Source organism: Gallinula chloropus (assembly GCF_964237585.1).
Source record: "Gallinula chloropus genome assembly, chromosome: 14".
Lineage (NCBI taxonomy): Eukaryota > Metazoa > Chordata > Aves > Gruiformes > Rallidae > Gallinula > Gallinula chloropus.
Genome location: NC_140099.1, coordinates 10,068,666 through 10,094,289, shown reverse-complemented (window position 1 = coordinate 10,094,289; position 25,624 = coordinate 10,068,666). Strand labels below are relative to the sequence as shown.

The window sequence follows — 25,624 nt, the reverse complement described above, 5'->3', positions numbered from 1 at the left end:
TGCTGAGGTGTCCTCTCCTATGCCATACCCATAAACTCACTCACCACCAGGGATGGGCACTTTCTTAACTTCAGAGGCTACTAACCCTTGCAAAGTTGTGTTTCACACTGGAAGAGAAGTTCAAGCCACTGTTCCAGGGGAATGGGTGATATGGGTTGTGGGTGAGGGCTCAAGCCATCTCCGGATACAGGCTCTTCATGATCTGCCTGTCCCAAGGAACTGTGGTCTAGGGGAATTTCTGTTCATTTTTCCTGTTACTGCCTCTGTGAGCAGAGATGCAAACCAGCCTCAGGAGCCCTGATGTTTTGTGATGTATTTGAGATGATGTTCCCCTCATTCCCTGGGGAGTTCCTCATCCCATGGGGGGATCCTATTCTCACTGGCATTCGCACACCAGTGTTTAGGTGTTGGCTTTCCACAACATCTCATTTGGACACTCTGTCTGATTGCATAAGTCAATCTACAGTGTTGGTCAAAGTCTGTTTGAAATATCAGTCTGGCTGGGTCATATGGACGGGGTGAGTTGGGCTGTCATCAGCCCAAATACTCATTGGAAGGAAACCCATCATGTGAAGATTGGTGTTATCCTGACCTGCCTTGGAAGGTTGGTCTGGGTGTTTCAGCATCACATCTTCTAAGTAAAAAAACCCCAAACCCTTTTTGCAGCTATCATTATTTAAAAGATAGTAATGCTTACTGTCAATTACGTGGCTACATGGTCACTAAAGCAGATGTCAGTACTTTCCCTTGGGAGGATGGCAAGTTATTGGCTACTCAGTTGAGCTCTCTGGTCACCTCCACCCTTCTTCTGCAGTTGAACTTTGTGAAGAGATTCACAGAGCCATTATAAAATGAATTTCAGTGTAACAGAAGGCAGATATATGATTGTACCTTTTTTTACAAAAAAATATTTTCCAGCTGTGAAGTGTGATATTTTAGCTTATTCTTCTTTGTTCTGAGAAGATCCAAGCTCAAGGGGTGGCATATTTCAGCAACGAGAATTATGTGATGATTTGTTGTGTCAGCTTAGAAGTGAATGCCTCAAGTTTAACAGAACAAGTTGGATTTAACAACTGCTTTATTAGAGTACTTTGAAATTTTTTGTAGCAAGCAGGCAGCAGGCCTGCTCAGGTCTACAGCAACATTGTCTCTACTCGTGCTTGCTTGAGAACTGAGGAAGGATGCCTTTGCTCTGTGATGCCATTTAAAGCAAGCTTGGTCATCTGTGTGCAATGTGTGTTGTCTTACGAGCTGGAGTGACCAGCTGCTGTGGGGACTAGCATGAGAATGGGGCACTTTGCTTGGTTGGTTTTTTTTTCTTCCTTTGTCCCCTTTCTCAAATTTCAGTTGAAATGGCAAGTCCAGTCCAGGAGTGAGCAAGTGACTGTTGTGCAGGTATGTGAGAAGTCCTGAGCAGCTCAGCACTTTGTGTTGTCTCTGGGAGTTAAAAACACTCCATGTCCTTGAAAACCAAACCCTGTCTGCCTTTTTGAGAGCCTGCAAGTACTGGTTCTGACTGGTCCAGGGTGTATATCCAAAAGGCTGTCTCTGTTTGTCTCAGAAGTGAAGCCAAAATGCTGCCTTCTGGACCATTCTGGTTTCTCATTATTGTAGATTACTTTTTTGGTTATTATATTTATGAGAAACATAAGCACATCAGCTAGTCAAGAAGAAGAAATGGATGCAGCCTGTCCAAATTAAACCTCTTCAATGAGAAAAAGACAAGCTTTGGTTTGCCAGCTTTCAGTTCAATCTTCCTAAAAGCACTAGGTGTTTTGGATAAAAAATACTGTTCTGCCAAAATTTCTTTTCTTAACATTCCTAATTTGGAGAGGGGTGAGGCTGTAATTTAATTTTCTAAATTATATTGAAAGATTCCTTGTGAACTGAAAAGAAACTGAGGAATAAAATATTTTTCTGTCTTTCATTTGGTCCTTTTTAAGGAAAGTAAGAGATGGCAGGCAGAGAGAGTCTGACAAAACACCTTGTTCATTGGTACAGAAGCAACATAAAGTCCTTCAGACATCCATATTCTGAAAATCAATTATTTTCTGCTCTTGCAGTGTAAGCACAACATAACGCTGCTTCCAGGCCTGCTGTTACAATGCATCACTTCTATTTATTCACGCCAGCCCAGGTTTGGGGTTGCAGCTGAGTGTGTGCTTAGCAGTAACCACTTCAGTCGTCCCGTGTGACTGCCCAGAGATGTATGTTTAAGCCTGTGCTTACCCACTTGTGGTAGGATCCAAGTGGCTTTGTATCGCAGAGCAGAAGAGCCAAGCGTTAGCGTCTGGAGATTGGAGAGGACTCGCTGTGCTGCCAGCTTCTTTCCCAAATTTTCTAGAGCCCCGGAGCGGGAAGGAGACGGGCCAGGAGACCTCGTCTCCAGCAAGTCTGTACAGTGTGCTCTTGCCAAGGGCATGTTCAGGGCACAGCTGCATTATCACAGGTGAGAAGTATTCTATAAAGATGTTTTGTTTAGAGTGAAGGTGTATCCTCAGCAGTTGTGCAGCATTGCTGAGGAGACCGTGATTTCTGCTAGACACACCTTTATCACCAGGGGAACTTCTGATTGTGCATTTCCTTGTCGTTTGCTATTTCTCCTCATTCCCACCTTCAGTCAAATGTAGCTTTGGGTTTTTTCCAAGACCACACATGCCAGCATGACAGCTGTGCGTGGTGTGTTTATCCATCAGGAAGGCAGGCCGCAAAGAGGGATGCCCTTGAGAGAGCCACACTGAGGTCCCTCCACCTAAGTGCAGAGGCAGTTCCCATCTGCAGTGCCCAGGTGGTCTGTCTGGTTGCAATCCCTCATGCACCCCATTGTCTCTCTCTGTTATGTCCTGGCAGCTGCAAGTCCTGACCCATGCACCTTTTTGCCCCTTACCTTCCCTCTGAGAATAACATTTTTGTGCCTTTTCATCCTTTCAGAGCATGTCCAGATCTATTGGCTTTCTTCTTATGCTGTCCATGGTTCAGTGCCTTTTACACACACACTCTTTGAAGCTATTGCAGGGCTGCTCGGGGTGTTAAGAGATGAGATGCCTGGATGCCAGCACTGCCAGCTGCATATTCAGGCAGGATACCAGGCAATCCCAGTCAGTGGAGTGTCCCCTGCCAGTGGCAGTGGTGGATGCCTGCTCCCTTAGCTGGCACCGTGCTTGGCCACAGAGCCTGTCTATGAGATGATAGGGGCTTGCCTGGTCCTCAGTGCATCTCCAAACAGTCAGCGATGCTGCCCATAGTCAGCTGGTAAGGACAGGCAGCAGGAGAAGCAAAGGACAGGAAGGTCCCTTTGCCATTTCAGACATGCAGTTGCTCCCCAGCTTCCCTTGCCCTGTCCCTCCTTTCCCTCATGGAAATCAGAGAGGAGTGTAACACACATCAGTGTGCTGCCATCACTGTTGCAGACACAAATCCCAAACACAGAGCCCTACAGGCTGCTGTGAAGGAAATGAACAGCATCCCAGCCTGAGCCTGTACCCAAGTGTCTGTGTGGGGATGGCGGCAGCTGCTCACATCTGGGCCCCAGGCAAGGCAGCATTTGGGCAATGCTGGGCACACTGGGTATCCAGACAGGCACAAAGCACTGACAGCTGATTTTCCAGCGCCAGGTTGTAGGTGCAGCGAGCAGCACTGGGTCCTGGAGGCGTACAGGAGCTTCAGTACATTTACTGAGGAATAGGGTGCCACGAAGCAGGGCTAGGAGGAGCATCCCTATACCACATGCAGTCACATCTCTTTCAGAAGGGAGGCTTGCTATCTCTGCACACACACACACACACACAAGCCCGCGCACACACACTCTCTTCTTTATAATGGGCAGAGTGGAGGTATAGAGCAACCAGCTGCTCCCAGACTATGAAGCCCTGCACATGTAGAGGGTGGTCACTCCCCAGGGGTCATGGAAGCATTTACCTGAATAATCTCCCACCATTGCAGACAAGGCATTTACTGTACTTGATCTAACATTTGTAGTTGGGAGTTTAGATTAGAAAAGAGCCACCGTATTTGTCTGATGCATGACTGTATGCAAATCGCCATGGTAACCGCCGCATTTCATGTGCTCAGGGCGTTTTCCTAAATTCTGGAAGCAGCTGTAGCTGTGTTTATTTATGCAGCTCAAAGTTAAGTTTCATTACACCACTAGTTGTTTTGTCCTTTCAGCATGTCTTTTCTTCTTCTTAACACTAACCATTTTAGTTTTGCTTTTCTTTTTTTTTTTCCCCTTTCCAAATAGGAGTGTAGTTTTGCAGCATGGGCTGTACCAGAACCCCCTTTTAATTACCAGAGCAATCATAACCTAGAGCAATTGTTCCTTGACACAGAAAGAGTGGAGTAGCACTGAAGGAACTGTCATCATTTAGCTCTCTTAACCTCATTTGGGAATTCTGAAGTCTGCAAACAATGTTCTGAGTCAAAGATCCTGAGCTCTCAGAGTCTCATGAAATTATTTATTATTGAATGAATGTGAATCTTTCTACTTTGACTACTTTGCTGTAGCATACACAATTGCATTGTGTCTTTTAGGGGTTTGGTGCTGCTGAGAATTTTAATACTAAGTCAGCATCCATCTGCTTTTTTATCCCTTGTTTCATATGAGATCATCTGTAACAGCAGAGCTCATATTCAGGAAAATCATTTAGGAGAATATTAAGTATAGATAGATATTAAATGCTGAATTATCTTTGAAGTAACTACCTTAATTAAGATCTAGAAGCTGCTTAGTGGACCCCAGGGCATCAGTAGATAACTCATTTTGCAGTAAAAACCATGATCAGATACAGTTCCTTTATTTGCTCTCCAGATGCTGTGAAGACTAGTGATATTTGCCTCCTTAATTTCTGCAGTGTTTTCCAACAGTTATTTAGGGACCTCTGGAGCCCATCTAGGCCAGGCACCTGCCTGAAGCAAGGTTAAACTCAGAATTTGATCAGGTTGATCAGGGCCTTGTCCCAGTGAGTTTTGAGCATCACCAAGGATGGAGACTTCTCCACACAAGAAGGCCCTTGTTGCGGGGCTGTGACTTTCCCATCATGAACCAGTTGGGCAGTGGCACCAGCAGTTAGATTGCTCCTCAACATTCCCTTCCCTGAGCTGAACAAGATGACTCTGTGGACTCGCCTCATGTCCCATTTGTAGTTCCCAGCCATCTGTGTCACCCTCCACTGTGTCGGTGGAGTCTGAAGCTGGACTTAGTGTTACTGGTGCTGAACTGACTCTAGGCCAGTTAGATACATAGGGCTTATATTGCCTTTCATCTCAGCTGTCCTCCTTTCTTCTCAGGGTGAAGGTAGGGTAACCGGAAAGTCTCTACGTTTTGAGACACAAAGTCAGCATTTCCCAGCCTCAGTGCACAAGTCAGTGTGGGAATCAAAGCATGCCTGGCAGGGTAGTGTCCCTATCCTGAACCTGGCTAGCTCACTTGGTCTGCCATGTACCTTGGCATGGCCCTGCCATGTTGGGTAGGCATGCTCTAAGGAAGAGATGAAACAGATGGCATCACTGCTCCACGAATGAGAAGTATTTCTTTTATTTAGGCTGTGTACTGTAGGTTCAAATCACAGCTGTGCTTGCTGAGAGTGTGGAGTGTAAATAGTAAAAACTCTGTTATCTTGACCAAAGAACAACTGCAACACTGGGAAAGCTGTGTTTCTCTCAGGGAACCTGGGAAGTGAAGAGCCTTTAAGTTTCCCTGGTCACTGTCAAAGTGTTAATTATTTGTTGAACGTAATGAACTGCACGGCATTTCAGAGACCACAGATTGCATGCAAATTACAAGCATGATATTTTAATGACAAGAGTCGTAGGTGTTGTCTGTTGATTCTCCTTTGAATTCCATTGAATTCCCTTGAGGGTTTTCTGTGATGAGTGTCTGTTCTTATTGCATTGATTTGATGTTTATTTTTATGTAGTAACAGAATTTAGCAAAGAAATGCCAGAATCCTTTATTTCTTTCCATCAGTGACATTTTCTATTCACTAATGATACATCTAAACTAAAGAAACAGAAATGAGAGCCCATTGTATGGTTAAACCAAAGTTGGGTTAGCTATCAGTAGTATGCAGGCATGTCTGCAAAACTCTACTGAAATTCCACAAGTAATTAAGCTTATCTCCTAAAATGTAGAATACTATTATTAGCAAAGCATTTAATTAGCTGTCCATTGCAGTAGAGCTGAAAGTCAAATACGTCATCTGGCATTTCCCAAGTAGCCTATCTGTGGTTCACAGAGCAACTCTTTAAGATTGTGTGTCACATAGAGACTGGATAATATTTTGTTGCAGAAAGCTTTTTTGATAATCCTAACTGTATTAATAAGAGCCAAAAAATACACCTTTATGTAAAAGATCATAAAACAAAATTATACCAATCTGATGTTGGCCATGAAAAGAAGGGTTTAACAAATGCCCCAAGAAGGTAGAAAAGTCATATGAACCTTCAGAATACTTTAAATTGACCAGTTGTTCCTACTTCTGCTCCAGTAAAACTGCTGAATGAGGGAGAAGTTTAAGAAAAGGCTTTTATGCCAAATCCTCTAGATATTAGAAGAATTTAGGATAAGATTAAGATGAATGGCAAGGAGGAGCTGTGGATTGATATAGTAAGGTGCTGACTTAACACATCTTAGAAACTCTTGACTCCTCAGAATGCCTGGAGAGACGGGTGCTGCTGGCTCCTCTTACACAGAGCTCAGCACTTTGCAGAATTGGGTCTTTGACTTCAAGCATATGGTCCCTAACCAGGCAAGCATATAACTGTAAAATAATACATTTTTGCTGTTGTCTTCTTCTGAGAGATGAAAACAAGGATATTGAAAGAGACAAGAAAGAAAAAGTGGCACAGCCACCATCTGTTCGGAAGGTGGTTCATTGGGTTTCACCAAGCCAACCTCAATAAATTACATGTATGCATCTGACTCGCAGATCAAGGCTCAGGACACTGTGAGGCTCGGGGCTTGGCAGCACCCCTCCCCATCTTGCTGATGGGACATCTCAGCTGATGGGAGATCATCTGGAAGATGCCCCTGCCTCGCACATAGGAATCCCATTATTAGAAGATCGAGACTTACTGGCCTAGATTGTGATCTTTCTAGAACAGGGAGTAACTCCACGCTTGTGTTCGTCAGCATCTAGCTAACAGCATCTAAAAATAAAGCCAAAGCCCACACGTAAAAGATTAATCAATCTAGATAAAAATGTTTATTTCACATTTTCTCATGACTTAGCCAAAATAACTAGCTTAATATAAATTACCCATATATATTAATAATCTGCTTTTGTTCAGTTCCGTGATAACACCATTTTTAGGAGAACATATGACCAGTGAAATTCATTGTGAAAACAATTAGATCTGATGCTTCTCAGTGTGGGGTTACAATGCGTGTAATTTACATTAATGTGTAGGCAAGACTGCAGAACAAGCAAAACACAAGCACACATTTAATATGAGTTACATCGCTTGTTCATTCATATGTTAGCTAAAGTCTTGGTACCATCTGATCTCAGATTCTTTTTCTGTGTCCCTAATCAAATATTCATGGTTATATTCTCACTTACAATTTGTTCGCTCTGCTAAAGAAGCCTACCTTGAAGTAAACACAGAATAAGGCATATGTTCAGCTCAAACTTTGGTCTTGGTTATGCACATATGCATGCTGTAGCAACAGCTATTGTATGTAAAAATCAAAGGGCAGATGCTGCTTAGGCACAGCATTTGTAGTGTGGAGCTATTGGATTTTCCAGGACTGAGAAACATCCCATTATGAACATGTGCAGTCCTCATTTCTCATTTCAGCTAGGGAATGGGAAAATGCCATTTACCCAAGAGTACAGATCATCACAGAAGATGTGTAGTCTAGATCCCATCCAGCAGGAAATGATGTCTGTTGGGGTTAAAGGAGTAACACTGAGTTCCAGCCGAGAGAACACTCTTCGATAAAATACTATGTTCAGCTTTCACTCTTCATTCCTATTTGGGGAAGAAACGCAAAAGCAACTCTCCAAAGATAAAGTCCATACACTTAATCCTGCCTATTTCATTATTAAGGAGTAATAAACATCACTATTATTAGCTTCCTAATGAGTGTTTAGATTATTTTGTTAATGGAATGGAAGGATATAATTTGGCATACATCAAAGCAACCTCAAAAAGTATCATCCTGTTTGAATGTGAGTGCCTCCTAAAAAAGAATTAATAACATCTGTCAGTTATTTACCTCCCTAACTTTGCCTGTGGTGGGTGCTTGCTCGTACAGTCATCTTAATGCTTTGTACTATGTTCTTATATAGGTTGCTTCCGTAAAAGGAAGTAAATTTGTTAGTGCTGTTTATTGTTTATGCAGAGCCCTAGGTAGAAAGGAGGAAAAGTGACAAGATCCAACCTCACCTTCACTTTAATTCGCAAGAATTGATGTTTCATTATTTTTCCCTGCTTTGAAGTGCCAGGTTTCTGAAATCTCTTTTTACCGATACAGGTGAAAAACAAATTTGTAGTGGAAGGAGTCAGCGTTCAGAATTCAAAGAACACAAGACATTTTGAGGCCATGCCATGCGAGGGGAGGGGAGCAGCATCTCAGTGCTGGAGGACACGCGTGCCAGGTCCCTGGGCTCCCGGTGCTGGCTCTGGTTCAGCAGCCAGGCAGGAGTTTCTCGTCGTCAATGAACCAGCTGTTATGGCAGATGATCGTGCTGAATTTCAGGTCATTTGATAACTAGGGCAGGCAGCCGTATTTTGCATTTCAGCTTGGGTGACATGTGGATGAAGAACTTCATCAGCGTGATGCAGAATCGCTCATGTTTCTCGGCTGCTTGGGTGGGTTTGTGTTGGGGAAGGGAAGGGGGGGTTCAGCCAGGTCCCATCCTTGGCAGCCAGAAAGCAAGTGCTGTCTCCTGCTTGGCACTTCTGCATGCAGGAGAAGTGCAGGGCATTGCAAGTTTTGTGGCTTTATTTTGAACGGCATTCAGAGCAGTTCTTATTTAGGCTGTCTCTTAAATCTGCAAGCTGTTTCCAGGCCTGGTAGGCTCTGCTTGGTCATGTCAGCTGTTTCTTCAATGTGAATTGTAGTGCCGGCTTCCAGATTTGTGAAAAAGGCTTATGCCCTTGTCAGGGAATGGCAAGGGAAGCTTCTCAGTTCCTTCAGTGGCTTGGCAGTACCTGAGAAGGGACACCTGGGGAGAGGGAAGAACCATAAGGATCCTGTTTGAGGAGCAGCCTGACCATGCTCATTGCTCAGGCTGCTCAGAAGAAAATTGGCAAAGCTTTCTCAGGGCTGGAGGAAGGATTAGTGTAAAATTCTGGGGAAAGCAGCTGGAAGTATCACAGTAATTTTCTCAGCTTGGAAGGCTTTTAAGCTTTAATGGATTCCCAGAGGAGTTAAGCAGATCTTTAGTGTAAAGTAAGTGATAACCAATGGTTCCTAGATTTTTAGAGCCAGAAGAAACCATGAAAGCCATCTACTCAGACCTCTGTGCTCAAACCTATGGTGTTCTACCTGCAGATTCTTTACTGAGTGCGTAATGCCCTGTTTGTGCTAGAAGGACATGTATTAGAAGCCCATGGTCTTGATTTAATAACTGCATATGACAGAAAATCTACCACTTCCTCAGTTAAGTTTTCCCAACTGGCTTATTACCATCACTGATAAAATACCATTTTGGAAGGGATACACCTTGCCCCCGAGAGCACCAAGCTCAGGCTGGGTGGACACACAGAGCAGGGCTAAGGGAGGATGCTGGGGAGCTGAAACAAGAAATGTGGGAATAAAGGCAGCACTGCAATAGATTTCCAGAAATATCATTGAAGAGCCATTCTGGTATGAATAAGGCTGGGGGTTGTGTCATTTAGAAGCCTGTATCTGCCCTTCTTCCCCCACAAGCTTCTCAAAATGCAGTCAAAAGCACCTGCGGTGTCACATGGTAAAAATTTAAGGGGTAGAAAGAGCAGGACTGTAGGTATTTTGACAGAGAGCAGACTGCTGAAGATGCCTGTCATATTAGAGGTGACAGCTAGGACTTGCTTTCCATGTTTAAAAGTGAATACACCCTTTAAGGCAAACCAGCTATTTTTAACTCTCATTCTGGGAAGTCCTTTTTCCCTGTGCTGGGAGGGAAGTTATGTGCCCTGTGTCACAGCTGTCTCACAACCACTTACCTCACCAGCCTTCTTTCAGTAAAACAAACCAGAAAATAGGACAGAAAGTTGGTCGTCCAAACTCAGTGATTCATAAACCTCCCCTCCTCATTCCACAGCATGAACAGGGAGGGGGGAAGCCTGTTTCATTCAGCGGGCGAGGTCTCATTGTGGATAGTAAAACAGAGTCCAACAGGTATTTATTACTCACTACAAGGAGCGTTTGCACGCCGTGGGTCCTGCTTGTCACACCCTGCAGTGAGTCACGGGTGGTGAGCAGAATGGTGAGCCAAGATGCAGAGCCATATTCCATTTTCTAAACCCTCCCTGAATCTATGGGTATTTCGGTAGAGCTTGTGGCTTAGTCTCTTAGGATTAGACTCATCCCAGCTATATTTACAGGACTGAAAGTCTGGCGTGGAGTCTCACCCAGGCTCCTCCTGTAATCAGCGGAGAGACAAGCTGCCAGGGAGGATTCATCCCTCTTTCAGATTGGCATCAATAAACCTCCTTGGTTTTAGGGGACTGGTGACGCAACCAGAAGTGTACAAAGCTGAAGGATTTTTGAGATGTGCTTGCTAACCTCTTCACAAGAGTTTGGGACTTTTTCTTGTGTCTGAGGCTTTCTGCATTGTATAAGCTGTATGTCACGGTCTCCCCCGAAATGCCTGTTCTCACTCTCAGGGAACAGAATGCACTTTCTGAACATTTTCAGGTGAATCATAATCAATTTGCGAGTTTAAATTAATTAAAGTTGAGCCCTCTGAGAAATACTGAATCTATGCCAGCACTTTATTTATACTGCTACTTAATAGCAGTGTAGCACTGACTTCAAAATTTCCTATCAGTTACATTCATTGGATTTTTCTGGTAGAAAACAATTCAGAAAGTGATATATTGTAATACAGGTATGTTACTAGTGACCATTTAACTGATACCATACAATGGGCTACTGACAGACAGCAGCTTAAATAACTTGCAAGTGGGGAAAATGTCATTGGAAATGACTTGCCAGCTGTCATTTTTCCTGGAGAGCTATTTTGCCCCTAGCAGTACCCTGCAAAGAAAAGGTATGGAAAGTGCAAGCATGGCTCTTTAAAATGGTTTAATTTAGTACTGCAAACACTGACATGATTTAATCATAGTGTACTATTAGAGAATGGCATCAGTGCAAGACACTCTAATGTAGAAAATATCTGGTAGCTATAACCTTTACTTGGGTTGATGGGGGTTTTCTGGGTTCAGCCTGTGAGACCCACATCTGCCTGGAATGCTTCTTACTTACTATTTTGTGACAGCAACTTTCAGTCTAGCATCTTGTTTAAAATTGCTTGTGACTGGAAACACATATTAGGGTCTAGTTCTGAAATAGATGCTCTGTTAGGTGGGTCTTCTTACATCCGTGTGTGAGTTCAGGTGCCTGAACCTGGGAGGTCAGTATAAGGAATGAAGGTTATGGGCTGCATTCCTAGGTTGGCCTCACTCCCTTGTGCTGGTATTGATGGCACTGAAATTTGGGAGACAGTTCATCAATTTCATGTGGAAGTCCTGGCTCACTACACACTCAGCCAAGGTCTCCATGCAGGTAGTAGCTCCAGGGAAAAATATGTGGAGATGAGTGGGGTAACTTCTTCCACATCTTCAATCTGCTCCGTATAATCTTACTCCAGGCGAATTGCTGAGTATGCGAATACAGTGTCTGTAAACTGACAGTCATCCCACAAGCATCGTGTACTGGTGGGAAACACTTCAGTTCTCCTCAGCACAGCACCCAGGAGTCCTTTTGGAAGTTAAGATGGAAATAGAAATTGAGAGCACAGAAAAGCAGTATCAAAACTTAAAGCTGGTTCAGTATCTGCAGCTTCTACAGGTTGGATGAAATGTCTAGCATGGCTCCTCTATGAAAGAAACTGCTTCCCATCTTCAGGAGCACAGTGAGCTGGGGCATTGGTATGGCAATGGCTTTTTTAGTATATTTGGCCCAGCTGGGGAACTTAAAAATTCATTGTTCTCCTTGCTGAGTGTTTCCCAGAGCTCTTTAGAGTATAGACCATCTCAGAGTGCCAGTGGATAAATATACTTCTAAAAACATGAAACCAAACACTCGGTTCACTTTGTAGCGTTATTTCAGTTTTGGCATGGCTTCTGGGTTCTTAGCTGTCTGATGCACTGGGAAGTAACTCCCCAGCATGGATAATAGATATTAGGAATAAAAAAGGAAAGCAGTCTTTTAAATTAAGAGCAAAATGTACAGAAATTAAAATGACACAAGCTGTATCAGCTGCATATTGGCTCCTATGCTCACAGTCTCTAGATATAATCAGCAGGTGCTCAGACAGATAATTACAGTCTTCCTGCAAAAGGCTTCATGTAGGAGAGCCACCTGCCTGCCTGCCACCACTTCCAGCATCAGAGCTGTCCTTTATTTTTACTGTTGTGGATTGTGGAATTAGAGTTTTCCAACTTCTGTTTAAAAAAGAAGCATTTTCCTAGCACATCTCCTTTCAGATGACTGCTGCACCAGGTAAGCACTGGGCATCAAGAGTGATTTATCAGCCTTTGCTGTGGACTCAGTAGTGATTTATATTTGTCAAAATGCAATTTGCACAATTGATTTCCTGCTGCAAGGAATACAGGAGCAGTTAGTGGAAGGAGTGCGTGCCTTCTAGCCAGCCAGTATTTTCATGCTCAAAATAGGGTCAAGGTTGCTTTTCATACAGGGGTAAGAGATAGTCAATTGAATTGTTACGTAAAATCTCTTCAGGTGCACAACATCTATAGGGGCTGCTCATTCAGGAATCATCTCTCCTGCCACAGGTGAGCTGGCCTGTAACCTGTAAAGGAAAAAGTAATTAATGATAGTAAGAAGTTGTGAGGTTTCTGCAGGGGTTTATGCCCCTGCTGCTGTGTCAGGATATCACTTTGAATTGACTGGCTTACAGCTGGTGGCACATGTACCACAGCTAATTCCAGTACCGATGATTGAAAAACATCTGGTCACGATGTTTTCAGTCACACCTGAAGTAGGTTTTTTCCAAACTCCAACCAACACTGACAGGTTCCAGGAAGACATAACTTTATTTGTGCAAAGTAAGAAGCAGAGGTGGTGACTCACGTCATACTCTCTGGGGCAGCTGCTTTCTTGGGTTCTTTATATTTCCTGCTGCTGTTTCACACTTCCAAGAAGCCATTTTCTTGCTGATGTGATTGTGGATCCCCATCTTCATTTCCCACTCAAAAGTCATGGTGGAATCCAGAGGGAACCTGTTCTCAGTCTGTATGTGCTTTCCTTGCACATGTCCTAAAGCCACGCGCTGCCACTTACTGAGTCATGTGGTAGCACTGGCTCTGCTGCCCCACTTTGTGTTGGAATGAGCTATTTAAAAGACTTAGGTTAATTTTAGAGTTAGGTGGAGGGAGAAGCAGGCATATGCACTCACTGGTTTTCCTGGTTGCACAGCAGACTGTTGGCAGGGTGTTCTCTGTGCAGGCGGTAAGTCTGCGGAAGGATTGCAGGAGTTTGTTAATCTCTATAGGACCAGTCTGAGATTTGCTGAGATGATGTTTGGCCTTGAAGGATAATTTTCAGCTTCTTATTAGTCACGAGCACGTTTAACCCCTTACCAACCAAAATCCTAGTGTCTAAGACAATAATAAAGAAACTATGAGGTGACGGATACTCTTGGCCAAATAAGTAATTTAAGAAGTTAGATGCATTCTTATGAAAGAACAAATGTGTACATCTCCCTCATTTGTTTGGTAGATTGCTTTAAATTGCCTGCCTTTGTGTAGTGCTGTTTTCTTTTGAAAGTGCAGGTGGTTCCAACGCTGGATAAGTCAGCGCTTCAGAGACCTGAGCTGGTATTTTACACCAGCCAGATGCTTCCCTTCATTGTAAGATATAGGGGGAAAGCAAAGGAGAACAAAAAGGACTTGGAGTGTCCTCAAACCTGAGAATGCAATGGTTTGGACATACCTTTTTCTCTAGAAAAAACAGAGTCCTGATGATAAAACATAGTGGATTTTAAAAATGTATTTTATTATCCTAATGCAAATTTTATTAATCTAAATTTATTTGTGGATGTTTTAAAAGCACTCAGAAATTAATTACCTAAGACATTGGCATTTATGGCTGTGGAAACCTGGCTTTACAATCAGGTTTAGGTGTAATATTCCTGTTCGCTGATGTGCATCTCATAGCTTTAGAAGCCAGCAAGCAGAAAACAATGAGCACATGGAGGTAGAATTTCAGCCATCTGGGTGCCATAGTGAAGAAGATAGTTCGCTATTAACGGAGTTTTTTCTGTCTCAAATATTAAAGAGTTAATACTTGTTTTGCTGCATCTGATAGTGAAGCATACCTGAGAGGTATTGACAGACTTAAAATGGGACATAAATAATTCACAGCAGCAGGCATTAGAAAACATATGATAAGCTGCTTTGCTATTAAAACATCTATGTTATCACTCAAATGCTCTGAGTATGTTTTAACGTTGCAGGAGGCAGTTACAGAGAGAAAGAAACTACTCAATTATGCTGAATATGTTTTTTTGAGAAGGATCAGAGTGACTCCAAGGTGTGTGTGTTTGTGAGCCCATCTGCACCTAGAGTTTCACCTGCTCTAACAGTACAAAGGGGCTCCGATTTTTATTCAGCATATTAAAAAATTAGCTACTGGATAAAGGATTTACCTGCTAAGATCAGCAGGTCAAAAAATTAATCAGTCTAAATCAGAGTAGTGTCAGTGAAGCTACAGAGATATATGCCCTAAACCAGCTATGAATTTCTGGAGTGGTACAGGACTGGGCTGTATGAACTCCCCAGGAGACAGAACAATGCAAAGGCAAGGAGAAGGGAAAGAAACCGATCAAAGGACTGGTGAGAAGGCGAAGAAGACAGAGAATGAATATTATGCGTAGCCTCCTCATACAAATTGTCCATTGCCTTCAGCTGGATTGCCTCTGTGAGGCCCTCTGTATTTAAATATACAAGAGGAAAGCAATTTGCGGACAAAGTAGAAAGGGAGAACAGTGTTGGGATCACAGGAATGACAGGATGATGAACTGAAAGACAGTAAGTGGGATTTTAAGCCATCAGTATTTATTTCTGAATCCAGCATGTTCACACTTATATTTTGACACTAGTGCTCAATATTCATCACTAGTGTAGCCCCTTTGACTTCAGCAGCTGCACCACCAGTGAACTTGATCCTGCATGTTCATTTACAGTCACTTTTTCCCCAGTACAAGGTAACTCCCTGCTTATGCACACCTTGCCTGTATTGCAGTTACTTTCATGTAGGCAAGCACAGGGTGGTCTGGTTGGGGCGAGGGCTAGAAAATGCAATTTCTTTCTGACTCACAGTATTCTGTGAAAGTCCAGACAATGAAGTCTGGCATTCAGGCACTCTGAAGAGTTGTGATAGGTGAGGAAGAGGGTCTGATTAAATATTTAAGCAGCTGGGCCCACTTTGCTGCTGTAGCAGTGTATAGGTTACACCTGGTGAAACCTGGTCTGCAGGGAGGAGGTCGGTAAGTGCTGGGCATGAGGAAGGTACAGAGAGGAGTGCTCTGAGGAGGCTGCTGCCATACTATGGTCAGCAGGGAATGGATTTGGCACTGCTTCTGCCTCTGCCACTGTGACTGCATCATCCTGTGCCGAATGTCTTGTAGGTGATGGAAACCCCACCGCTGCCTTGCATGCCCCATCCCTTGCATGCCATGCTCTGGTGGGAGCCATCCCGGGAAGGGGGAAGGGAGAAGAGATGCTGGTGCCAGGGCATTTTTGCATGGGAATGTTCTGTGGCATCATCCAGTTGTGCTGGGAAATTGCTTGCAGTTGTAGCCCATTGATAGATCATTTGTCTTTCGCTTGCTTTTAATTCCGACAGGCAGGCAGTGAGGATGCTGAGATGGTATTTGAAAGAAATGACCCAGTAGGTTCAGATCACACTGGTGTTAGTCAGGGCTGTTAAATCAGGAGAAGTCATTACAGAGAGAATATGGGACAATGACTTCCAATGTGTTGGATTGCTTCTGTCTTTACTTGCTGATGAGTAGCATCTGGACTCATGGAATAGATACTGATTTAACAAACAGATATAAAAAAGGGTGGCATTTTACCTCAGCTGTAGTTATCTGGATATTTACCTTTTTTTTTTGTCAATGTAATGACCTGCTGGTGACTGTCAATTCCTGTTGGCTTTTCTGGAAATAAGTGAGGATTTGCAGGATTGTGTAGGGTTTGGCCATTCGGCTGAGGAGGATGGGTGGTTTTACTGTGGATCTCCCTAGTTAGTGGGACTTCTTCCTGTAAGCAGAGAGCTTGGGAAGTGGGTGCTGTATTTCAAATTTTTTTTTTATTTGTTGAATTTATTAGACTTGTGAGCTTATTGTCAGGGAGTGCTACATCTAATGATGTTTTCTCATAAATCCCAAAAATATCTCCATTTAGTTGTGCCCATCATAGCCTTGCAGCAGTGTTGGTTTCAAATCTGGGTAGAATGGAACTTGTCTGGATCTTAACCATTAATTAGATGCAGACTGTGTGTTTAGAATGCAGTGTTTTCTGTCTGTCCATGTTGTTTCAATGCATGTATGGGCCCTGCTGGTCTCCACATTGTGGAGAAGACTGCCCTGAGGAGTTCACTGTCTCTCCAAAGAGTGACAAAGGAAGGAGACACTTAAACTGAGACTGGTCTTGCAAGGCTATCTGTGGCGTTGGGCCAAGAATGGATTGTGGTGCTCTAGGCACCTTGGGTGCTGCACCAAGCTAAACCATGTATATATATTTTTCTCACTTAATGTCTCAGAAGTCTTATTGTTAAACAAAACTGGAGATGATTTTTGACCAGTTAAGTGGGTAAGTACCAGCTGATTGAACTCCTGTGTATGCCAGAGGCTGGGCTCTTTTTCCCTGTGGCTTCAGACATTTTGAGGGATTCTGTTTGTCCCAAAAAGGAGGAAAGAGTTCCTGCTTTTTGTTTGATCTAAGGAATTGTAAGCATGACATGGTTGTAAACAGGTATATGCATGTATTCATGTGCAAATACAGAGGCAGAAAGCAAGATGCCCAGTTTGTATTTCATGGAAGAGATGTGTGGGGCTTGGGACATGAGTGGGAAAGTGCTTTCAGCGATGCTCTGACTGCAGAGCAGGCGCCAGCATTGCCAGTGCTCCCTTCTCTGTAGGGACAGTGTCTGGCAAACTGTCACCAGAGTGAAACAATTAAAAAAAATAAATTAAAAACAAACTCAGGAAAGTATCTTTGTAATATAAGCCATATGTTTAGACAGTGGTATTGATTTACACCCTCAGCTTCTTTGGAGCATTTACTGCCTGGGATCTGGCATTAAGCAGACCCCCATGCAGTGGTAACAACTTCTTAGTATTGCTAATGTATTGCTAATGCTCTAGATTTTTAACAAGAGTATGATGATATTTGGTGGTTTTCTTAAAGCTTCATTATTGCCTAGGGGCACAAGATTATGAGCTCGTCTGTAACCTTTATTGAAAAGTTTCAAACTTGGCTGTGCAGAAAAGTAGGTTTGATACACATTCTAAAAAAGCAATCAAAAAAAGGAGAGGGAAAAAAAAAGAACTGAAGTGCCTGTGGGCTTGTTTAATCGATACTAATCATTGTGGGCTTTATTTAATACTTTCTTTAGCTAGTCTCATGGTCCTGATTTTTATGAATTACTTTTTCACTTATGGCACCAATTGACATCTTGTCCTTTTGCCTTCCCTGTATGTATTTATACAGCCAGCAACATTGGAATCACTCCCATAGAAACTTGGTGATGCCTTTTTTTTTCCTGCCTCAAAAAAAAGCAACAAAAAACTCCTCACAATAACACCCAGTCCCATAGCTTTCTGTGCACACACCATTTTTCTCAGAGCCTTTGGCTCTGTGAACAAAATTGGTCACCAGCTAGGCAGGATACTTATCATGGAACTGCCTGCCATAACAAGGCTGTTCCTGTAAATGCAGCCGAGCCCCCACATCAGCTGCTGTGAAGGAGGGAGGTGCAGGCGGCGGCTGCTCCGTGCTGCATGGCAGGTGGCTGCCTTATCCACCTTGATTTCATTAGTGTGTAATTGAGCAGTCGCTGAATTAGTTCTTTCATGCTTAGAGCTCAGCACAGCAAGCAAAATCCCCTGGGGATGAACCAGCTCCACCTTTCCCTGCCCTGCTCAGAGGTTTCCTCGTCCTGTGGGCTGTACTCCCCATTGCCGGCGCTGCACAGGATCTGATCCTACCCTGACACCTTCACTGGGATCCAGTTAGCTATGCAGGCTTCACCACCTGCTTTGCTGCCATACTGAAGGTCTGCTGCTTAAAGAACTTCCCTGGGAAGTAGGGGACCAAAGTTCAGCCACCTCCCCTACCCAGGGGGAACTACTGCTTTCATTTCCACCTCCCCCAGCCTCACCAAGCTTGTGCTATTCTAGATCCACATGTGGGTTTTTTTTCTTCCTGTTAGAGCTGAGCTGCTGAGAGCAAAATAATTCCTAGTTCTCATGTAATTCTTATATTTTATGTTCATCAGTCACTGGATAAAATACAGGGAGGGAGTCCCAGACCAGACACTTGGATGTCCCATCCCTGTTGCATGCCCTCACCCTGGGGATGTAGTCCTACTGCCTCGAGCTGCATTCTGTGTGAGATGCTGACCCTCACAGCACCAGAGCCACCTCACTGTAGCAGGCTTCCTGTTTGCATTGTCACCTATGTGTATTTTTACATTTCTTTTAAAGCTGGTTGAGTTGTCTTATATGTGAGTGGTAACCCAAGCTGTGCTCCTTAGCTGAGGTCCTGATGCTGAGATAAATGCACCTGAGTCATGTCCTTTACATATTAAATATGATCCCCACTGTCAGAGTGCAGTGGCTCGCTGCAGGAGCTGCTTTAACACCAACTCATCTTTATTGCATCCAGAATGAAAAGGGTTTTTCCCTCCAGCTTAACCAAGACACCAACAAGAAAAATTATCAAATGCTGTGCCAGAGCCATGACAGATTAACAGCCAGGATCAAACAGTTGCCATCATATTTTATGCAAAATAATGGAATTAACAGCTTTAGAAGTTGAGTCAAAGGCACACTGGTTCCATGTTGGTGTGTTCAGTAGCACTTCTGGTGAATTGAAGGTGATTTCTTTCTAATCATCTTGCAGCACTGGACATTTGCATGGCTTTTCTACTTGGTAACTCTGTTCTGGATCTTGTGCCTTCCACCCAGCTCAGTGCACATGCAGAGACGTGTGGTTGTGCATGTAGGGACCCTTGCAATTCCGTTTGTTGGCTTTCTTAAAAGAGAAAAAATAACAAGGACTGTACAGAGTGCACACACCTGTACATGTGTACCTGCAGGTGGTGTGACCTAATGATCGGGTAGGGCACTCCCATGTCAAATACCAGGCTTGTTTTTCCAGCTCTGTCACTGTCATTAAATCTTATCTACATCAGAAACTTTCAGCAGTGAATGTTAAATCAGTTTTTAGTTTAAATGAACAGACTTCATACAGACCCCCTGTGCTCACACCCTTATTTCTGTTTAAGGAGGGCCTGTTTCCTGTTAAAGTAATCTTACAGGTAAAAGGTAAAAGATAAAAAAGTAAAGCAATTGCAACCTTGGGAATGGCACTTTTAAGAGACATTCTAAGCATTTAAGTTTCTACAGTTCACCTGGGAGCTGGTACCTGTATACACGCTGCTCCTTGTCCGGTGTAGTGTAAGGTAAAAAAAGATTATGTACAGCATTGCTGGGGATGATTTTAAGAGGATGTGTTTTACTTTGCATTGCCATAGACTCACAGCACTGCTGGTCACTAAGGGACACAGGAGGGAGACAGAGAAGTTTTCTGGCACAGACTTGGAAATGTTTATTTCAGTGCACTCTTCTTGCCTGAGGTCAAACCGAAATGAACTTGGTCTGCACCAGAGTAAGAGTGCCTTAGGTGACCTCTTGCATAGGTTTAACTGTGTCAGTAGCAATTCTCACTGATATGTAAATGGATGCAAACAAATTTTATTGGTAAAGATGTGATCTGGGTGTAATGAAGTCAAATAACTTTCACCTCACAGCTCTGGTGGAAGTTAATGGTGAAGTTGTTCACAGTTCTCAGAGACATTCTGTCCATGAGTAAAGGCTGTATAGAAGGTGTTTAATGCTCTCTGTTAAAAGTGCTTTGGAGGCACCCAGCCTGCAAATAACACGCTCTGAAACTCTTTCTGTTTGAAGTTAATGTTTGACAGGCAAACCCTTTGGTGGTGTACTCCCTCTCTCTGCCGGGGTGGTTATCTCACTGGGATTCGCATGGTTGACAGGATCCTGTGTGGAGCTGTAGTGCTCTGTTGCATAGTTAACAGCACAATAAAACCCTAATGGTGTTAAAGTCTTTCAAACCGAGCCACTTGACCCATGGACAAAACTGCCCCATCTGTCCATGCCTACCCTCAGCCCGTGCATCTCTGTTGGACACTCCTCTAACGCATGTGCTACTGCATGTCAGACAAGGCAGGATGCAGGGAGTCCCAAAGCACCGGTGTGGAAATGCCACGGCAGCACACGTGAGGGGCTCGTGGGTCTCCCCAGCTGCAGCAATGGGGAGCAGCAAGCAGGGTGATCCCTCTTAGTCCTGTAACTCGCCGTGGAAATATGACGTGCCACGTCATCCAGCTCTGGTTGTACTAGCTTGGGCTCCAGAAGTAGTGTAGGCACCCTGCTTTATCTACATACTTTATCTAGGCTAATTAGGTCGGTGCTTTGTCCAGGATAATTGTCTCTACTAATGAGCTGGAGCACAGTGTCACTAGCACAGGGATGTTGTGCCTGATTCCTGCCCTGGCTGCCTTGGTGGGCACTTACTTGTGGCATGTGGCCATGTCTGGATATCTCTGGCACATGTTGTCCCCACCAGGACAGATCGAAGTGACCAAGAGCAGGTTGAGGTTCTCAGGGCCAAGGCAGATGTTTAATGTGCTGACATCAGCTTGGCAGCAGTCCCATGATTGCACAACAGTGACAAGAGAACTAAAATTACCTCCAGGCTGTGAACAGGGGGAAGCAATTGTATAAGGAGGCACAGAAAACTTCCCTGCTCCGACCAGTGTGGGGCTGGAGCCCACTTGGCTTCATGCCCATGTCACGAGGCTGATTGAACCCTTTCCTCAGCCCACCACATTTCATCACACTGGCCCACAAGCACCATGGAGGCCACAGGGGTTGTAGAAACCCCACCTGGGGACTGCCTCCAGCGTGTATAGTAAGTGAAAGATCTGTTAAGTGGTGTTGTTGTGGTTGTGCTGGGCCTTCTGTGCAGAAGAAGCTCAACATCCTGATTGCTTGGGGAAACGAGCCTAGTTTGACCAGTTTTTTTGAATGCATGCAGTTCTAACACCAATAAAAGAGGAAAAAGAAACAGTGCTCAGGGCAGCACCAGCGGGAGAGAGATGACAGTGTTGTTCCTGCTTGCTTGTGCTTTCCCATCGCAGCTGTGTCAGGGTGGAAGTGGGGGCATGGGTTTTCCTTCGGTGACAGCTCTGGTCCTATTATGTGGCTGGCTGTCAGTCCAGACGTGGACATCTCTGAGCAGTAGCAGGGCACAGTGGTGTAGGTGCAGCCACCAGCATATGGAAACCAGCACGACCACCATGAAGCAGTGCCTTGTGCCTGGATTTCCCCATCACTGTCTTACGGACAGCTGGAGAAGGGCAGAGTGGGTGCTGGAGTGGCTGGGCTGCAGGAGAAAAAGCAAAGAGGGAAAACATCCGTGCCCTCCCAAAATCAGCCTTGAGCTGAAGCACAAGATGCTTATATAAAAACACGGTTAATTATTACAAAGCAAGGGAGTGAGGAAACACAGGCATTCACAGTGTATCTCCTGCATTAATTAGTTGCTAAAAACGTAGATCACAACAGCTGTGAAGCTGCAACCAGGTCAGTAGAAAAACTGTCTCTCCTGGTTATTGTGTGGAGAAGCACCCTTCTCTGCCAGGCTCTTCCCAAAGGCTGTCGTGGTGGGAGGCACCTCGCAGGGCAAGCCGAGAAGCGTGTTTAAGTGAGGATGCCATCACCAAGAGCACTTACTGCTCATGTCTGCTCAGGTCTGAGAGATGTCTGAAAATGTGGAGAGGAGTTAAACCTAGAAGTCTAATTGAATTGAAAAACCCCTCAGTCAAGCAGGGGTCTGCTGTACGGGTATGACAGAGAGTACCCTTACTGAACCAAGTGTAAAAGTAATCCCTGCCTTCACTATCTGTATGAGGTTTGGCTGAGTGTGCTAAAAGCAAGCTCAAGGGTGAAAGAAACTGGAAGCTCCACCAGAATTTCACTTCTTTAATCTCTTGCTATTGGTCACTAGTAAAATAGATGAAAAATTAGTTTAGAAAAGATTTAAATAAATTGGTGATGATTTGCTACAATGTGTTGATTTAAATAAGGAAGCTAGACCTATAGAAGAGACTCATTAGTCATTATTCAGAAAACACTAATTGTTATGTGTCTCGAGGTACTGGAGAGAGAATTAAGACATCTTGGGGACCATGTAGCCACATACCCTGTGCATCTAAAAAATTGTCTGGCTTTTTGTACTAATTTGCAAAGAAAAATATCTGCAAATGTGACCACTTATGCAAAGGCTTTTAAAATGTTGATTATTTAGTGAGTTGGGTCTGAAAGAGCTGCTTCTGATACTTTTTCTCTTGTTTTTGTCTTCCAAAAGAGAAGAGCATTTCTATAGAAACTGTGACGAAACCAGCAGTTTCAAAACATAATTAAGAGCTTTATGTGCTTCATTTTAAGGATATTTCACACTGTGACCAAATAGTAATAAGAAAAAAATTCTGCCAACTGGAACAATCAGTTGGGGTTCTTAATGTAAAAAAAAATAATGATGAGGAACTGTTAATGGATGGAACTCATCTCTGAGTAACAGAGTGAAATTAAGTTATTTCAGTGAAGTGAGGGAAAAAATTTCCAGTAGCATTGTCTGAACTGACTTGTGGGAGAATATATCAGGTATTTGCTGTACCACAGAAAAAGTTTTAAAGCCAGTGTTTGTTTTACAACCACATGCTGAAACCAAAAGCCGTGTACTTAGCTTCAAGTGTGATTTTACACATGCATGCTGGAAAATGTGAGTAAACTCACTGAATTTACTAGGAGTCCCTTGTGCTGAAAATGGAGATGGACTTTTTTGCAGGTCCTTACTCTCTTTCATTTACCTGCCTGCTATGTAAGATCAGCTTGAGAAAGCTGCAGGTGATAAAAAGCAACAACCCTAACTTCCAGATGTGTTTTGTAACATTGCCTTAAAAATATTTCTTCAGCATGCTTTCCAAATTGATTTGGTTGGATTTATTTGGTTATAAACTTACATAGCCAGTTCATAACAGTGCCCACAGGAAAACAGCATTGGAATTTTTTGTGTGGTGTTGATAGCCTGGTCTTTGACTGCTTCTGGATGTCTAGTATTAGTCAAACTGGAGATATTGCCTCATTTTTCTGGGCATTTGGCCCCAAGAGAAGATTCATGCCTAAGCAGCAGACTAAGATGGCATCATTAGAGCCTGCTATATACTTTGACATGATTTATTTCCAGGAAAGAATTGCTGTTTCTGTTGCATCATCCTCTGGCCTTTCTTGTTCACATTGATACCTACTTGCCCCAAGATGTTGTAGATGCCCCCTCCCTGGCAGTATTCAAGGCCAGGTTGGATGAGGCTTTGGGCAACCTGGGCTAGCGGAGGGTGTGATTTTATGTTTCTTGTGGTGAAATCATATGGAGTGATGAGCATGGCTAAGGCTTGTCATGGTGGAATTTGTTACCCAGTGAGGGAGGTGTGACTGACTTAAGCCTTGAAAGTCTTTCACCCAGAAGTCTGCTTATTGAAGTATCTCACAGGTATGTATATGTGCACAGGAGAACATGGGTGTTACCTGCACACGTCAGAGGCAGGGGCCAAATCAGTGCGCTGCCAACTGTGGGGAGTCTGGTGCTGTTCCAGAGGTCAAGGATGGGACATTACCTGTCTTCCTACTGTGTTCAGAAGAACTTTAAATTCAATCTGTAACTGCTGCTCAGGGGTAGCTCTGGCCTTCTTTCACTTCGGTGGTAAAGATGCATGGTACAGTCATTCATGCATTAACATGGCATCCTCGTTATACCTTAAGCTCCTTACACATGAGGCTCCTGCTCTGTGCTTCCCAAATACCTGCTAAGTTTTTTCCTGAGGCTTGCTTCCAAAAAACATATCCTCTCTCTCTCTGATTTGGTTGTTTCATGTGATCTTTACAAAATGTGGCATTTCTGTCTAAATAGTGTGCCAAAGGCCTGTGACAAACAATATTAAGTTGTCAGTCCTGAGACATTAAAGAAGTGAACTGCCTTCACTTCATACCCAACCCTGAGATAATTTTAACTGTCAGAGCTCTTGACTCAGTGGTTGTTACTGGCTCCATTTTTGGGATATCCCAAACTGGAATACATGGGCCTGATTTTCAGAAAGTGTTGTGTTCCCTTTCTGCGAATTTTAGTCCTTAAACATACTTCAGAAATAGGCACAAATTCACCAGGATCAGTCAATGCTCAGGAATTTCTGACTGCGATGCATTTCTGGCATCTTCCCTGCTTTCACACAGACATACTCTCTAAATGCGTTTTCAGATCACACTCTGCCTGGCAGGAACGTGTAAAGAAAATGGAGAGAAATACCCTTTAACGATTTGTGAGTGGCATATTTGGGTTTCTGAATGTTTAATTCTGATTTGCTCTTGCTGGATAACTTTTAAAAGTATGAGGTTTTACATTTTAAAATTAAAAAAAAAAATAAAGATAGACATCATTTCCTGCATTCAACTGATCTATTTCTCAGTGCTGTTTATCAGGAAAATTGCAGTTGAATTTAATAGAACTCTTATCTGTTTAGTCCCAGTTAAAAGCCACCTCATCAAATCAATGGAGCCATCCTCCTTCCACTGAACGCAAGTTTGCTGTGGCTTATGTTACTATGTTACCTACAATTATTTTTATTTTCAGATTAATTATTTCTTTCTGAAAATGGCATGTAGCATCAGTGTACTTGATTAAATGTCCAAGGAGCGAGACTAGATGATCAGTGAGAGATGACACAGAGAGGAGATGTGGCTCAAAGAGTGACATGTGTAGTTGAGTTTTGTAGGTACATGCCAGTGAAAGCAGTTTGATGCGGATCCTGGGCTAGTGGAGGGTGTCCCTGCCCATGGCAGGGGGTTGGAACTAGATGGGCTTTGAGGTCCCTTCCAATCCAATCCACTCTGTGAGTCTGTGATTCTATGGCTATAAAATTACAGGAGGTGATGATTTGTCTGATAGGGAGAAACTATTATTGAGTAGTTGTTTTTTTTTTTCAATAAGGCAAAGAGAGGACAATAATGCCTGAGGTTTTTCTCTCATAGGAAGATGGAGAAGTGGTTAATTGGAGTGGCACTGCTTTTAGAAGAAGCTGGCCACA

General features: G+C 43.5%; 1 protein-coding gene across 1 annotated transcript in view; it reads left to right on the top strand.

Moving 5' to 3' along the window:
* The window catches only part of EVL (Enah/Vasp-like), a gene marked incomplete at its 5' end in the record, with an annotated part of 150,131 nt that overhangs the window by 104,170 nt on the left and 20,337 nt on the right, over positions 1-25,624 (top strand). The gene's annotated exons all lie outside the window — the stretch shown is intronic.